The 18044-nt window shown below is 48.4% G+C and overlaps 1 protein-coding gene and 1 long non-coding RNA gene across 7 annotated transcripts in view; one reads left to right on the forward strand and one right to left on the reverse strand.

Moving 5' to 3' along the window:
- Positions 1-14320, reverse strand: part of LOC137340998 (WD repeat-containing protein 38-like) — a 63383-nt gene extending 49063 nt beyond the window's left edge. For all 6 annotated transcript variants that reach the window (XR_010966935.1, XR_010966934.1, XM_068003807.1 and 3 more), the window contains exon 1: positions 14234-14320. The gene's annotated coding sequence lies outside the window, so the exon portion shown is untranslated. The remainder of the gene's footprint in view (positions 1-14233) is intronic.
- Positions 7664-17579, forward strand: LOC137341000 (uncharacterized). The gene is made up of 2 exons (XR_010966936.1): positions 7664-7873; positions 17242-17579. It is a non-coding gene; the product is annotated as an uncharacterized lncRNA (long non-coding RNA).
- The last annotated feature ends 465 nt before the right edge of the window (positions 17580-18044 follow it).

The following is an 18044-nucleotide window of genomic DNA, read 5'->3' on the forward strand; positions in this document are numbered from 1 at the left end:
GAATAGCTGGGGCCCAAGCACTGATCCCTGCGGTACCGCACTAGTCACTGCCTGCCACCCCGAAAAAGACCCATTTATTCCTACTCTCTGTTTCCTGTCTGTTAACCAATTTTCAATCCATGCCAGTATATTCCCCCCAATCCCATGTGCTTTAATTTTGCACACAAACCTCTCAAAGGCCTTCTGAAAATCCAAATAAACCACATCCACTGGTTCTCCCTTATCTATTCTACCAGTTACATCCTCAAAAAACTCCAGTAGGTTTGCCAAACATGATTTCCCTTTCATAAATCCATGTTGACTTTGTCTTATCCCGATGATATTTTCTAAGTGTCCTGTTATCACATCCTTTATAATAGACTCTAGCATTTTCCTACTACTGATGTTAGGCTAACCGGTCTGTAGTTCCCTGTTTTCTCTCTCCCTCCTTTTTTAAATAGTGGGGTTACATTTGCCACCCTCCAATCTGCAGGAACTGTTCCATAATTTATAGAATTTTGGAAGATGATAACTAATGCATCCACTATTTCCATGGCTACCTCTTTTAGTACTCTGGGATGCAGATTATCAGGCCCTGGGGATTTATCGGCTTTCAGTCCCATTAATTTCTCCAGCACTATTTTTACGAATACTAATTTCCGTTAATTCCTCCTTCTCACTCGTCCCTTGGTTCCCTGGCATTTTCTGGGAAGTTATTTGTGTCCTCTTCCATGAAGACAGAACCAAAGTATTTGTTTAATTGCTCTGCCATTTCCTTGTTCCCCATTATAAATTCTCCCGTTTCTGACTGTAAGGGACCTACATTTGTCTTCACTAATCTTTTTCTTTTTACATACTTGTAGAAGCTTTTACAGTCTGCTTTTATGTTCCTTGCAAGTTTACTCTCATTCTCTATTTTTCCCCTCTTAATCAATCTCTTGGTCCTTTTTTGCTGAATTCTAAACTGCTCCCAATCCTCAGGCTTGCTACTTTTTCTGGCAACTTTATATGACTCCTCTTTGGATCTAATACTATCCTTAATTTCTTTTGTTAGCCATGGTTGGGCTGCATTTCCTTTTGTGTTTTTGCGCCAGAAAGGAATGTATAATTGTTGCAATTCATGCATTCGTTCCTTAAATGTTAGCCATTGCCTATCCACCGTCATGCCTTTTAATGGTGAAATGGGCAAATAAAATTTAATGCAGAGAAGTGTGAAGTGATGCATTTTGATAGGAAGAATGAGGAGAGGCAATATAAACTAAATGGTACAATTTTAAAGGGGTGCAGGAAGAGAGAGACCTGGGGGTGGACATATACAAATCTTTCAAGGTGGCAGGACAAGTTGAGAAGGCTGTTTTTTAAAAAAAGCATATGGGATCCTGAGCTTTATTAATAGAGGCAGAGTACAAAAGCAAGGAAGTTATGCTAAACAATTATAAAACACTGGTTAGACCTCAGCTGGAGTATTGTGTTCAATTCTGGGCACCACACTTTAGGAAGGATGTCAAGGCCTTGGAGAGGGTGCAGAGGAGATTTACTAGAATGATGCCAGGGATGTGGGACTTCAGTTATGTAGAGAAGCTGGGATTGTTCTCCTTAGAGCAGAGAAGGTTAAGAGGAGATTTGGTAGAAGTGTTCAAAATCATGAACAGTTTTGATAGAGTAAATAAAGAGAAACTGTTTCCAGTGGCAGAAGGATTTGTAACCAGAGGACACAGATTTAAGGTGATTGGCAAAAGAACCAGAGGTGACATGAGGGACCACTTCTTTACGCAGCGAGTTGTAATCATCTGGAATGTGCTGCCTGAAAGGGCGGTGGAAACAGATTCAATAGTAACTTTCAAAAGGGGATTGGATAAATACTTGAAGGGAAGAAATTTACAGGGCTATTGGGGAAAGAGCAGGGGAATGGGACTAGTTGATAGCTCTTACAAAGAGCCAGCACAGGCTCGATGGGCTGAATGGCCTCCTCCTGTGCTGTAACATGCTCTGATACTATGAAATGAAGCTTCCCAATCTATCATAGTCAGCTCACTCCTCATACCTTCGTAGTTTCCTTTGTTTAGATTTAGGACCCTAGTTTTGGATTGGACGACTTCACTTTCCAACTTAATGAAGAATTCTATCATATTATGGTCACTCTTCCCTAAAGGACCCTGCACACCAAGATTATTAATTAACCCCTTCTCATTGCACAATACCCAATCTAGGATAGCCTGTTCCCTGTTTGGCTCCTCAAGGTACTGGTCTAAAAAAACCATCTCGTACACACTCCAGGAATTCATCCTCCACAGTATTATTGCTAATTTAGTTTGGCCAGTCTATATGCAGATTAAAGTCACCCATGATTACTGTCGCACCCTTGTTCCATGCATCTCTAATTTCCTGTTTACAGGTTACACCCAGAAACCGGCGCATCAGATACCAATTTCTATTCCTCTTACTCTAATTCAGAATTCGTGTCTCCTGTAGTTTATCAAATTGACGTTGCAGGAATAATATAATCCCAGCAGCTTAGCGACACTAGGCAGTCATTAATTACAGAGAAAGGTAAACACTCTCCTATTTCTGATGAATAAATTTGGGCCTTTGTTACTTTTGGATGAGACGTTTAACCCGAGGCCCCGTCTGCCCTCTCAGGTGGATGTAAAAGATCCCACGGCCACTATTGGAAGAAGAGCAGGAGAGTTCTCCCCTGCATCGATCAACATCACTAAAAACAGATCAACTGGCCAATTATCTCATTGCTATTTGTGGGATCTTGCTGTGTGCAAACTGGCTGCTGCATTTGCATAACATAACAACAGATACAGTAATTCATAAGACGTGATGGAATTAACGCATCAACAACAACTTGCGTTTATATAGTGCCTTTAACGTAGTAAAACGTCCCGAGGCGCTTCACAGGAGAGTAATCAGACAAAAACCAACACCGAGCCACATAAGGAGATATTAGGACAGGTGACCAAAAGCCTGGTCAAAGAGGTAGGTTTTAAGGAGCGTCTTAAAAGGAGGCGAGAGAGGCGGAGAGGTTTAGGGAGGGAATTCCAGAGCTTAGGGCCCAGGCAGCTGAAGGCACGGCCGCCAATGGTGGAGCGATTAAAACTGGGGAATGCACAAGAGGCCAGAATTGGAGGAGCGCAGAGATCTCGGAGGGTTGTGGGGCTGGAGGAGGTTACAGAGATAGGGAGGGGCGAGGCCTTGGAGGGATGAGAATTTTAACAAGACGCTAAATCAGCTGAAATCTTTGAAGATTGGCCAATTTAGGAATGTGGAATATTCTGAAATTTCCAGCATTCTGGGAGTTAAAATGGAAGGTTATCGCTCCTTTGCTTTTTAAGCTTGCGATTTGTGTCAGCTGGAAGTGAGAGTGAGACAGAGAGACAGGAGGGGGGTGGAGTGGGCAGGATATGCAAAGCTGAGGCCAGGATATGGCCACCTGGTGCTGCAGATGGATGTACAGATACTAACCGGCCAGGGGGGGTTGGAGAAATTAATCGCCAACTTGATCATTAAGGTGATGGATCACAGCACCAGACGACTGAGCCATTTGTTAGTCTGTCAGTGAGCAACAATGCAGGAACAGTCCAAGGTCGCTTCAGTCTGTGCGTCAGCGATAAATGACGCTGACAGATCTTTTACTAACACTGCACCTTGACCTCAAACACCTTACCATCCCCCACCACCTCTCCCAGAAGCTGAACGATGGCTTCTCACAACAACAACTTGCGTTTATATAGCGCCTTTAACGTAGCAAAACGTCCCGAGGCGCTTCACAGGAGCGATTATCAGACACAAACTAACACCGAGCCACATAAGGAGATATTAGGACAGGTGACCAAAAGCTTGGTCAAAGAGGTAGGTTTTAAGGAGCGTCTTAAAGGAGGAGAGAGAGGCGGAGAGGTTTAGGGAGGGAATTCCAGAGCTTCGGGCCCAGGCAGCTGAAGGCACGGCCGCCAATGGTGGAGCGATTAAAATCAGGGATGGGTAAGAGGCCAGAATTGGAGGAGTTCCAGGTCTATCAGATCTTGGATGAATTGTGATATCGCACGACTTGTGTCAATGCACTGAGAGGTTGGCTTCTTATTCACACAGATTGCATGATTTAACTCAGGTGCAAAATCACTATTTAGGTAAGTGAGATGAGACTATTCCAGGGAGCACTGATTCATAAGGCAGGTGCCGATCACGAGACTTCATGGGGTCCGGAGTCAATGTTGAGGATTCCCAGGGCCACTCCCACCCGACTGTGTCCCACTGTCCCCCCACCTCTGGTGGATCTGTCCTGCCAGTGGGACAGGGACATACCCAGGAACGGTGATGGATTAGTCTGGGAAGTCGGGTGACAGGTACCATTCTCTGGGTCCGAGTATGTCGGGCGGTTGCTTCACACCTCACTCAACTGGGACACCAGCCTCCAGGTGAAAAGGACTCTGTAGGATGGACTGGGGTGAGATTGCCGCAGTCCTACGTGTAGGAGAGAGGCATTTTTAAACTGAGAAACTTACATGAGGGTCCAGGGTCACGACATGAAGGGAGACAAGAGTAGGAGAGAAGGTGAGGTAAATCAGGAGGAAGGGATTAGATAAGGGCCAAGTTTTGGGTTATAAAAGCTTGCAGATCATTGAAGGAAAGGGAGGCTGAGGGAGGGGAGAAGTTCCACAGGATTGAGATCTTGGGAAGGAATGAGGTTGAATTGGGCGAGGACATCATTCTCACTCGTTTTTCCATCATCGATCTGAGAAGCTCACAGTTTCGACCTCTCAGGCTCCACTCATCACCTGCCCCTTCTCTGGCCAGTACTCACCGTTCCTTATTATATATTTTTTCCGAGCAAAGTTTTTTTTTTATACAGTAACACATTCCCGCAGTGTGGAGGAAGTCGGGATTATTAAAACACAGCTCCCGCCTTCTGAATCGAAAAGGAGGGGGAATGAGCAAGAGCTGGTCTCATTGGAGGGTAACAGCTGGGGAAGAAGAGAGAGGTCCACTGAGGATTAGGATGGAAGAAGATAAGAGGGAGGGAGGGAGGGGGGGAGGGCTGGAGAAACTCCACACACACATTCCCCAGGAGGTGCCCACATCCACCTCCAACCCTGGTCATAACGGAGAAAAAAAGATCCCAATACGATTAGAAACAGGCCTAAAGTATGCGTTGAATTTAAATGATATAATTTTCACTCCCACAAGATCTGGCTGATAACGTCAGAACTGAGAGTTTGAAAGGTGCTTAAGGGCAGAATGCAGCCAATCTCCACTGGGAGGAAGGTTAATAAATGTGCAATGTCAGATTAATATAAATTCACACAGGCTCCAGGTTCTGTGCGTTTCTTCCCATCTGCTGGTGAACATTTTTGAATTATTGACAGTCAGCCTTCTCTCACACTGAGCTCCCTTATTAAAGTTCTTATCAGTAAAGTAAGTCATTCCTTTATCTCAGCCTGTTCTATATTTAATCTAATTCAAGCAAATAGGTTTTTTCCCCTTTATCGCTCTCACTGCCTTTCCCATGAATGTGTTGACTCTCACTGGGGTCCAGTCCCACAGACACTGACTCTCACTGGGGTCCAGTCCCACAGACACTGACTCTCACTGGGGTCCAGTCCCACAGAGACTGACTCTCACTGGGGTCCAGTCCCACAGAGACTGACTCTCACTGGGGTCCAGTCCCACAGACACTGACTCTCACTGGGGTCCAGTCCCACAGACACTGACTCTCACTGGGGTCCAGTCCCACAGACACTGACTCTCACTGGGGTCCAGTCCCACAGAGACTGACTCTCACTGGGGTCCAGTCCCACAGACACTGACTCTCACTGGGGTCCAGTCCCACCGGCACCGACTCTCGCTGGGGTCCAGTCCCACCGGCACCGACTCTCGCTGGGGTCCAGTCCCACAGACACTGACTCTCACTGGGGTCCAGTCCCACAGACACTGACTCTCACTGGGGTACAGTTCCACAGACACTGACTCTCGCTGGGGTCCAGTCCCACCGACACCGACTCTCGCTGGGGTACAGTCCCACAGGCACTGACTCTCGCTGGGGTCCAGTCCCACCGACACCGACTCTCGCTGGGGTACAGTCCCACAGACACTGACTCTCGCTGGGGTACAGTCCCACAGGCACTGACTCTCGCTGGGGTACAGTCCCACAGGCACTGACTCTCACTGGGGTCCAGTCCCACAGGCACTGACTCTCACTGGGGTCCAGTCCCACAGGCACTGACTCTCACTGGGGTCCAGTCCCACAGGCACTGACTCTCACTGGGGTCCAGTCCCACAGGTGCCTACTAAGCCACTCAGTTGTATCAAACTAGTACATCAGGGCAATTGGGGGGGTGCAATGAATGCCGGCCTTGCCAGGAATGCCCACATCCTGAGAATGAATAATTTAAAAAAGTTGGACCCTTTAAATTTGGCTCAAAGTTCCAACAATCATTTTTACACAGAATTTCACAGCATAAAAAAAGCCCATTCGGTCCATGCCGATGTTTATGCTCCACACGAGCCTCCTCCTTCCTTACTTCACCTCTCCCGGTCAGGATACCCTTATATTTTCATATTTAAAAGATGTATAACCATTCTAGGAAAAATTACTTTTGGACTGAAAGACAGAATTGCAGGAGCCTCCAAAATTCTGAAAAATACATCAAATAAAGTGTAAAAAAAATCAATATTTGATTTCCTTCGAAAATAAATCTGCTATCAGCACCCACACCCTTCAGTAATTCCCGGACCCTCCCCCCGCAATAAAAGTGTTGGGTACATCAGGAGCTTCATTTATGAGAAGCCCGTGTCCCGCAGCACTTTCAGTCTAACTCTTTGATTCATGTGTCACAAGGCCGACAGTCAGGGCTATTTTTGAGTGAGGAGACTTTTTTTCAAGCTGTCGGCCTTTTAATTCATGTAAACAACCTGTGACCCCAGCCGCCAGGCCCAGGGAGGAGGGTCTGAATGGAATCCCGTGACCCTTCCCTACAGGAAACAATCGTCCGGCGGCCACTGGGCGTCCGCTCAGCCAGGGGGCGCTGGGCGCCCGCTCAGCCAGGGGGCGCGGGGCGCCCGCTCAGCCAGGGGGCGCGGGGCGCCCGCTCAGCCAGGGGGCGCGGGGCGCCCGCTCAGCCAGGGGGCGCGGGGCGCCCGCTCAGCCAGGGGGCGCGGGGCGCCCGCTCAGCCAGGGGGCGCGGGGCGCCCGCTCAGCCAGGGGGCGCGGGGCGCCCGCTCAGCCAGGGGGCGCGGGGCGCCCGCTCAGCCAGGGGGCGCGGGGCGCCCGCTCAGCCAGGGGGCGCGGGGCGCCCGCTCAGCCAGGGGGCGCGGGGCGCCCGCTCAGCCAGGGGGCGCGGGGCGCCCGCTCAGCCAGGGGGCGCGGGGCGCCCGCTCAGCCAGGGGGCGCGGGACGCCCGCTCAGCCAGGGGGCGCGGGACGCCCGCTCAGCCAGGGGGCGCTGGGCGCCCGCTCAGCCAGTGAATGCCGTTTGACGCAATGGAATGAAGGAACCAGTTAAAGAATAAATCTAACTCCAGATTCTGATTCACATTTGCTCTGTCTGCAGCCCTGAGGAAAGGGTTAAACTTTTGCACACATTCTGCACTGACTGAACTTTAAGACCCTGGAATCTCACATCTCCATTCAACAGGAACTCTCTTCCCCCTCTCGAAAAACCCTGAGCCAAGACACTCAAACAACACAACTTGAAAGTGTTCCCAGAAATGTCTTGGTGAGGGGAGCCGCACTCTCAATTGCCGAGAGCTCATATCGAACCTGAGTTTCCCACAATCGAGTCCCACAGGATTGGCAAGGCCCCGAGCGGAGAGTTGGGAATGAGATGATAAATCAGTGGTGCATTGGCCCATCGCCCTGGACAGGACGTTCGTGGAGCGATTCCTACAAACAGGTAACGTCTGAACAAAGAGATCACAATCATTCCACGGTCCAGCTCACTCACAGGGGGAGCTCAGAGCCCAGCACTGCTCCCTCAAACCACCCGAGGTACAGGCCACAAACACAGAACGTTAGGAACAACCTGACCGGCCTCTCCCCCTTTTGGAATCATTTCAACCCCATTTACCCACCATCTCACCAGAGGAAGTTATGTTACAGTTTATATAAAGCTCTGCTCAGAACCCATCTGGAGATACTGCATTCGATTCTGGGCACCGCACCTCAGGAAGGATGTATTGGCCTTGGAGGGGGCACAGCACAGATTCACCAGAATGATACCAGGGCTAAAAGGGTTAAATTATGATGACAGGTTGCAGAAACTTGGTTTGTATTCCCTTGAGTTGCATAGACTAGGCTTGTATTCCCTCGAGTATAGAAGGTTAAGGGGTGATCTAATTGAGGTGTTTAAGATAATTAAAGGGTTTGATAGAGTAGATAGAGAGAAACTATTTCCTCTGGTGGGGGGAGTCCAGAACAAGGGGCCATAACCGTAACATTATAGCCAGGCCGTTCAGGGGTGAAATCAGAAAGCACTTCTTCACACAAAGGGGAGTGGAAATCTGGAACTCTCTCCCCCAAAAAGGCTGTGGATGTTGGGGGTCAATTGGAACTTTCAAGACTGAGATCGCTAGATGTTTGTTGGGTGAGGGGATCGAGGGATTTGGAGCAAAGGCGGGTAAATGGAGTTGAGATACAGATCAGCCCTGATCTAATTGAATGGCGGAACAGGCTCGAGGGGCTGAATGGCCTCCTCCTGTTCCTATGTTCAGGTATGTGAGGTACAGGCAACTATCAGAAGAATTTTAAGGATAACCTGATCACTCTACGTCTCCTTTTTGACTCATTTCAACCCCCATCTCACCACATCCCTCAACCCTTTCGCTCCAGAATCACATCCAATTATCTCTTGATGCCACATCCACTGCCGGTGATAATGTCTACCCTGCGGACCCACCCCACAACCCGACTCCCCTTCTCACCTCTCACCCGTGTCCCCGTCAGTGTTTCGAAGCTGCAACAGGTAAAAGTTTCTTTTATAAAATTAAGGCGGGGGAGGGAGGAGAAATTCAACTTCCGCCTGAAATGGGGTGAAGTTGGCGCAGTGGCCAAGAACTTGTATTCATACAGCACCTTTCACAACCTCAGGACACCCCAAAGAACTTTACAGCCAATTAAATATTTTTGAAGTGTAGTCACTGTTGTAATGTAGGAAACATGGCAGCCAATTTGCACACAGCAAGATCCCGCAAACAGCAATGTGATAACGACCAGATAATCTGTTTTAGTGATTGAGGGATAATTATTGGCCAGGCTGCTGGGAAGGACTCCCCTGCTCTTCTTCGAACTAGTGGCCATCCGATCTTTTACATCCACCTGAGAGGGCGGACGGGGCCTCGATTTAACGTCTCATCTGAAAGACGGCACCTCCGACAGTGCAGCACTCCCCCGGTACTGTACCGGGAATGTCAGCTTGGATTTTGTGCTCAGGTCTCTGGAGGGGGACTTGAACCCACGACCTTCTGACTCGGAGGCCAGAGTGCGACCCACCGAGCCACGGCTGACACACGTGGGCGTGTGGGGAAGAGGCTGTGAGGGACAGAGTCGCACAGAGCAAGAGAGAAACAGCTGTGGGTGAAGATGCTCAGGTGGGTAGTGTAATCACTCAGTGAATAACACTTCATTAATACAGGGAGTCCCATTCATCACTCAGTGTGCATGTACCCTGTGCTTTTTCTCAGAGTCTCTGGCAGGCTCGATGGAGCATTCGCTATGGTAATTCTGTTCTAGATGATTCTGTCACCGTGTCGTGCTGACCTTAAAGGGCCTGTGTTAAGTCTGAAGTGGCCGTGAGTCACCAATTCACAGAGTTGTGGGATACAGGTTCCTCTGGGCAACATGGACTGTTCTGAGTGAGTTAGAAACAGAACACGGAGCCTCTCTCACTAACATCTCAAAGGGTTACAAAGGGAAACAGGCCATTCGGCCCATTAGGTCCATGCCAGCGTTTATGCTCCACACGAGCCTCCTCCCTCCCTACTTCATCTCACCCTATCACCATCTCCTTCTATTCCTTTCTCCCTCATGTGTTTATCCAGCTTCCCCTTAAATGCATCTACGCTATTCGCCTTGCATAGTTAGTCGGAACATGAGGAAAAAGAAACACCTGCATTTATATAGCGCCTTTCACGACCTCAGGGCGTCCCAAAGCGCTTTACAGCCAATTAAGTGCTTCTGAAGCGTGATCATTGTGTAATGTAGGAAATGCAGCAGCCAAAATTGCACACAGCAAGATCCCACAATCAGCAACATGATAATGACCAGATAACCTGTTTTAGGTGTCAGTTGAAGGATAAATATTGGGAGAACCCACCTGCTCTTCTTCAAAATAGAGACTGTGGAATCTTTTACATCCACCTGAGAGGGCAAACGGGGCCTCGGTTTAATGTCTCATCCAAAAGACGGCACCTCCGACAGTGCAGCACTCCCTCAGTACTGCATTGGGAGTGTCGGCCTGGATTATGTATATAGATATAGAGAAGTACTGCTCGATAATTCTCACCAGCTTGGGACCTTTTCCGAGAGGGTAGAGAGCTCTTCTTCTCTTCAGACCGCACTTTAACATCATGCCCAGGTGCCAGCCCTGTACCAACACAGCACTGAGCAGCTGTTGGGACCTCTGATCAACTGTCCCTTTCCCACGGGTGGGGGGCAGAAGGAACATCTGATCAGGGTCTCCACACAGCAACCCAGTGGTGTGAAGCTCGGGAGCTGAGTATCACACTGAATTTACCCTCCTTCGAGCGCAGGCCGTGTCCTCTGGTTCTACTGTTCTGGACAAGGTGAAACAGCTGGTCATGGTCGACATCAAGGGATCAAGGGATATGGGGATAACGCGGGAACAGGGTACTGAGTTAGACGATCAGCCATGATCATTTTGAATGGTGGAGCAGGCTGGAAGGGCCGAATGGCCTACATTTGCTCCTGTTTTCGATGTTTCTATGACATTTTCTAGTCCCTTTAGAATCCTAAAAACAGCAATTGTATCACCTCCCAACCTTCAGTGCTCCCCCCGAAGTTGTAGAAACTCCACAATGTACAGAACAAGGCTGGGTGTCACTCGAGGCCACGGTGAGATTTTCTACAGCAAGTACCAAACGCAGACATCATGCGTGTAAGAGTTCAAGAGACTCCGGTCCAATCATCTTACCTCGTCGGAAATTTAACAGAATTGGCTCACATGGAGTTTTGGGCAACTTGCTTTTGAAAAACATTATTGGTTTTCTCAACTGCACAATAGCGCTGCAAATTACCCGGGAAATCAAACAGCAAATTAATATCAAAGGCATGAACCTGACTGGTGAATTCAGAGGACTCCACCGTTTCCACTTTCTGTTCTGTCCCGTTGATAATTGGCTCCCTGACCTGTTCCAATTCACTGTCGTTCTCCACACACAGATAAAACTGATCAGAAATGATGTTGACTTGGGTCTTCCAGCTCTGGATTTTTAACCCAGGACCCTACACATTCCATGAGTTGCAACTTCTGAAGACCACGGGGTAGAAATTTGTTGCAAAACGGGCAGTGTCATATCGGCCACCAATTATACGTCCCGCCTAATATTCAGTCCCATTACCGATGGGGGGTCCTGTGACCCCTAAAGGTCAAAATTGGTCCTGTGTCTGAAACTGCTAAAGGTCAGTATCGGGTCCTATGTCTGTGACCCCTAAAGGTCAGTATCCAGTCATGTCTGTGACCCCTAAAGGTCAATATCAGGTCATGTGTCCGAGACCCCTAAAGGTCAGTATCAGGTCCTGTGTCTGTGACCCCTAAAGGTCAGTATCAGGTCCTGTGTCTGTGACCCCTAAAGGTCAGTATCGGGTCCTATGTCTGTGACCCCTAAAGGTCAGGATTAGGACTGTGAATTTGACCCCTAAAGATCAGTATCCAGTCATGTCTGTGACCCCTAAAGGTCAATATCAGGTCCTGTGTCTGAGACCCCTAAAGATCAGTATCGGGTCATGCCTGTGACCCCTAAAAGTCAGTATTGGGACCAGTGTCTCTGACCCTTAAAGGTCAGGATGTGACAAAGATTTCCAGTCACATTGCAAGATGACAGTCAGTCCATCCACTTTCAATTCTGCCTGAGCCAGGAGCCTGCGTGTTTGGCTGTCGGCCGTTCTATAACCAACTCCACTCCCACTTGATCTGTACCTCAACTCCATTTACCCGCCTTTGCTCCATATCCCTCGATACCCTTACCCAACAAACATCTATCGATCCCAGTCTTCAAAGCTCCAATTGACCCCCAGCATCCACAGCCTTTTGGAGAAAAGTTTTCCAAATTTCCACTCCCCTTTGTGTGAAGAAATGCTTCCTGACATCACCCCTGAACAGCCTGGCTCTAATTTTAAGATTATGCCGCCTTAACATAAGAACATAAGAAATAGGAGCAGGAGTAGGCCAATCGACCCCTCGAGCCTGCTCCGCCATTCAATAAGATCATGGCTGATCTGGTCCTAACCTCAAATTTAAATTCATGTTCAATTTCCTGCCCGCTCCCCATAACCCCTAATTCCCTTTACTTCTAGGAAACTGTTTATTTCTGTTTTAAATTTATTTAATGATGTAGCTTCCACAGCTTCCTGGGGCAGCAAATTCCACAGACCTACCACCCTCTGAGTGAAGAAGTTTCTCCTCATCTCAGTTTTGAAAGAGCAGCCCCTTATTCTAAGATTATGCCCGCTAGTTCTAGTTTCACCCATCCTTGGGAACATCCTTACCGCATCCACCCGATCAAGCCCCTTCACAATCTTATATGTTTCAATAAGATCGCCTCTCATTCTTCTGAACTCCAATGAGTAGAGTCCCAATCTACTCAACCTCTCCTCATATGTCCACCCCCTCATCCCCGGGATTAACCGAGTGAACCTTCTTTGTACTGCCTCGAGAGCAAGTATGTCTTTTCTTAAGTATGGAGACCAAAACTGTATGCAGTATTCCAGGTGCGGTCTCACCAATACCTGATATAACTGCAGCAATACCTCCCTCTTTTTATATTCTATCCCCCTAGCAATAAAAGCCAACATTCCGTTGGCCTTCTTGATCACCTGCTGCACCTGCATACTAACTTCTTGATTTTTTTTGCACTCGGACCCCCAGATCCCTTTGTACTGCAGTACTTTCCAGTTTCTCGCCATTAAGATAATAACATGCTCTCTGATTTTTCCTGCCAAAGTGCATAACCTCACATTTTCCAATATTGTATTGCATCTGCCAAATCTCCGCCCACTCATCCAGCCTGTCTATATCCCCTTGTAGGTTTTTTATGTCCTCCTCACTCTCTACTTTCCCTCCCATCTTTGTATCATCTGCAAACTTTGATATGTTACCCTCAATCCCCTCCTCCAAATCGTTAATATAGATTGTAAAGAGTTGGGGACCCAGCACCGACCCCTGCGGAACACCACTGGCTACTGGTTGCCAGTCCGAGAATGAACCATTTATCTCAACTCTCTGGATTCCCCCATCAGAGGAAATGGTTTCTCTCTATCTACCCTATCGAATCCTTTTAACATTTTAAACACTTCAATTAGATCACCCCTTAATCTTCAAGGGAATGCAAGTCAAGTTTAACCTCATAATTTAACCCTTTTAGCCCCGGTATCATTCTGGTGAATCTGTGCTGCACCCCCTCCAAGGCCAATATATCCTGCATGAGGTGCGGTGCCCAGAACTGAACCCAATACTCCAGATGGGGTCTGACCAAGGTTTGAATGTGTTTTGACACAGTTTACATCATCAAATTTTTGTACCAGACACTTTTTTTTTGTGAAGTCAGTGAAATAAACACTCAGCTGTGTTTTTCAGTGCTGAGGCCTTTTAATACACTCCCAGCGTTCTGCTATCCCATCCAGGAGACCAGGAGGACATGGCTCCCAGCTCAACACTCGGACAATACGTGTTTGGCATTTGAACAAACAGCTGCCCTTTGTTTGAAAGTACTGGTACTGCCAATGTGCTACAGCGTCCCTGGTGAACCCCCCTCTTTCTCTCACACCTACATTTACATCTCAAGCACCTGATTCAACCAAGCTCAGTGGATCTCCACACCAACACCGAGCGTTAAAAGTTAATACAAACAGTAGCTGATGGCTAATTTCACTTTCACGACCCAGCTCACAGTTAAAGACAAGTGCCGTAAAGTTTACCCCCCCGCTTCGCGTTTAACCCCTGAAACTAGCCACAGTTACGCCCCCTGGATTGGCTGCAGCACTCGACGACAATCGGAACTTAACCCAGTGCTGTACTCACCCGACTCGGGCCCGTGGTGACTGCCTGCCAGTCCGAGTGAGCTGCAGCAGGGACAGGGAGTCAGGGCAGCTCTCAGCTTCGCATTCCTAGATTTTGCCATAGTGACACTGCGTCAACAAAGGAGACCGCGAATCACCCGGGAGCAGGAGAAAGGAGCCAAAATAAGCCCGACTGAAATTACACAAAAAGTGAACTTTACTGTGAAGAGAAATAAATAATGAGGGACATCTCACAGAGCAATTAAAACAAAGAAATGGGGGGGGGGGGAGTTTAGTGCAGACAGGTCCTGTACAAACATGAAACTGAGCTGATCAATTCAAAAAATAATAAATAAAATGTTTTTTGTAATTTGTATTATAACCTGTATGTTATGGAATCTAAAAACTTCAAATTATTTAATATTAAATGCAACATAATTTAATTCCTTTAAAAAATGTTGTACGTTTTCCCTGTTTGTCTCGTCCCTCCCCTGAAGACAATGGCTCTCCCTGGGGTACAGGTTCCACAGGAGCCGAATGCCTCCCGACCACTCTTCACGTGTGGGCCTGGACACTGTGTAGCCCAGCTATTCAACTGCACGGGCCATCACAAACCAGTCCAACCCTGTCCTCACTCAATGTGCGCACACATATTTTCCAGCAGGGGGTCACTGGATAGTATCTGTACCACTAAAACATTCACTGCTTTAATCAGCTGAGCTATCGATTTAAATGTGGGCATCGCTGGCAAGGCCGGCATTTATTGCCCATCCTTAGCTGTCCTGAGAAGGTGGTGGTGGGCCTTCTTCTTGAGTTTGATGCAACTGAGGCGTTTGCAGGGCCACTTCAACATCAACAACAACTTGCATTTATATAGCGCCTTTAACATAGTAAAACGTCCCAAGGCGCTTCACAGGAGCAATCAAACAAAATTTGGCACCAAGCCATATAAGGAGATATTAGGACGGGTGACCAAAAGCTTGGTCAAAGAGGTTGTAAGGAGCATCTTAAAAGGAGGAGAGGTTACATTGAGTTACATCGAAACTACAGCACAGAAACAGGCCATTTGGCCCAACTGGTCCATGCCGGCGTTTATGCGCCACAAGAGCCTCCTCCCTCCCGACTTCATCTCACCCTATCAGGATATCCTTCTATTCCTTTCTCCCTCATGTGTTTATCGAGCTTCCCCTTAAATGTATCTATGTTATTCGCCTCAACTACTCCTTGTGGTAGTGAGTTCCACATTCTCACCACTCTCTGGGTAAATAAATTTCTCCTGAATTCCCTATTGCATTTATTGGTGACTATTTTATATTTATAACCCCTAGTTTTAGACTCTCCCACAGGTGGAAACATCTTCTCTGCGCCTACCCTATCAAACCCTTTCATTATCTTAAAGACCTCTATCAGGTCACCCCTCAGTCTTCTCTTTTCTAGAGAGGTGGAGAGGCGGAGAGGTTTAGGGAGGGAATTCCAGAGCTTAGGGCCTAGGCAGCTGAAGGCACGGCCGCCAGTGTGGAGCGATGAAAATCGGGGATACGCAAGAGGTAAGAATTGGAGGAGCGCAGAGATCTCGGAGGGTTGTAGGGCTGGAGGAGGTTACAGAGATAGGGGGGGGCGAGGCCACGGAGGGATTTAAAAACAAGGATGAGATTTTGAAAATTGAACGGAAGTAAAATCAGAGGGTAGTTAAGAGTCAACCACATTGGTGTGAGACTAAAGCCACATATAGCCCAGGCTGGGTGAGGACGGCAGGTTTCCTTCCCGAAAGGACACTGATTGAACCAGTTGGGTTTTTACAACAATCCGACAGCTTCATGGTCACTTTTACTGAGACCAACTTTTTATTTCAAACTATCATAATGGGAGTTGAACTCACGATCTCTGGATTACTAGTCCAGTAACAGAACCACTACATTATCACTCCACTGGCACGATGGTGCTCTGGGCTGGGAATTTTTTCTTACACGGTCCAGGCCATAGTGAAGGGCTGTGCGTGTGTGTGTGTGACCCACTCACCTTCAAAGGCCTCGCCAGGTTCTCTGTAGTTTCTCTCCTGTGAGGTCAGAGAGGGATGTTAATGATGCAAAATGGAACGTGTTCTATTCCAGGCACCTCGTACCAGCACCAGGTCACAGGTCAGGTAAGTGAGTTGGGGCAGAGTGAAGCTCCCTCTGTTCTGCCCAGGAGGGCGCCTCAGCTCCAATCTCCGATGAGCAACACCATTGGGACAGTCTCCCACTTACCTCTCAATGGATGTTACCATATTGGTACCAACTGGCGTCAGTTTTATGCTGCGGATCACTGCCTGCTCGGAACTGGGTCGAGACCCAAGCTCATTCCACTCAGGACTTTCATAGCCCATAGAGGAGACATTATCCCATCAGACTGGGCTAATTGGTAGACACACAGCTGCTGGATTGCAACCCGTGAAGGGCGAAGTTGGCAGTGGCGCAAAACGGGCTGATAGTGAATCGACCCCCGATTTACACCTCACCCCCTCCGCCCCCCACACCACTCCCCCCTCCTCCCCACACCCGCCCTCCTCCCCACACCCATCACACTTCACACCCTGCCCGATTTACACCTCTGGCGCCCACCACTCCCCCTTCGCCCACCAGCCCCCCACCCCCCTCCTCACACCCCGCCCTCATTCCCACACCCCCCTCCTCCTCCTCACACCCCCTGCTAATTTACATCTCACCCCCTCCGCCCCCCCCGCCCCCCCCCACACCACTCCCCCCACCGCTGCTCCGCACTCCCCACCCGATTTGAAGTCAATGGAAAAGAAATCGGGTGGGGTGTAAAACTGGTTTGCTGATTCGCTAACACCAGTTTGACCAATTTGAACCCCCCCTGTATCGGGGTGAAGAGGGATGTCACACTCAATGTGGACACGTCTATATAGATTTAAATTCTGACAAAAATATAACCAGTTTGCCAACAATTGTTAAACATGGTCCAAGATTTTTAAGAACTGAAAATAAGTTTTAAAAAAAAATCTCCAATTCACAAATTATCTTTTCACAGACCAAGATTCTGCAACTCATCCAGAAAAAGAACACAGAGTACAGGAGAGAGGGCACAGGTGCTGGACGATGTCTGGCAGTAGGAGTGTGTACAGCACTAATAGCAGTCGGTTTGGAAACTCTGGACAGCGAGTGGGGATGGGACGAGGCTGCTTGCTTACAGCACTACGTGCGCAGGGTTTTTGCAGAGAGGGAACTCAAGCTGAGGGAGATACAGCTAAAGGGCTAAACTGGCCGCGGAGTCTCATTCTCAGCAAGATGGCATTTACCCTCTGAGCATTCTGTCGTTTGCTCATTCTGTCCTGGAGGGAAGGAGAAATAAACTGAACCTATCGAAAATGTCACTGGACGGCTCATACCTAACGAGCTCCTGATTACACGAGAGCAAGCCACGTGTGTATGAAAACAGCCAGTAGGAGGCGAGCATGAGCAGTCCAAGGATGTAGAACGCCCCTCTAAAGAGATGGTGCAGGGGGGAGGGCTTTAGATTCCTGGGGCATTGGGACCAGTTCTGGGGGAGGTGGGACCTGTAGAGGCCGGACGGGTTGCACCTCAACAGAGCTGGGACCAATGTTCTCACGGGGAGGTTCACTAGTGCGATGGGGGGTGGGGGGGTTTAAACTAATTTGGCAGGGGGATGGGCACCAGGATGTAGCATTGGAAAGGAGAAACAAGGAGCACAAAGGATTGGGAGAGAAAAATAGCACCACAGCAAGAAATACTACAGTATTAGATGGGATCAGACTAAGAGAATACAAGAAAGATAGGTTTGCAGTGCGTGTGTGTAAACACAGGAAGTGTGAT

This window comes from Heptranchias perlo, chromosome 23 (genome assembly GCF_035084215.1).
Source record: "Heptranchias perlo isolate sHepPer1 chromosome 23, sHepPer1.hap1, whole genome shotgun sequence".
In the NCBI taxonomy this organism is placed as follows: Eukaryota; Metazoa; Chordata; class Chondrichthyes; order Hexanchiformes; family Hexanchidae; genus Heptranchias; species Heptranchias perlo.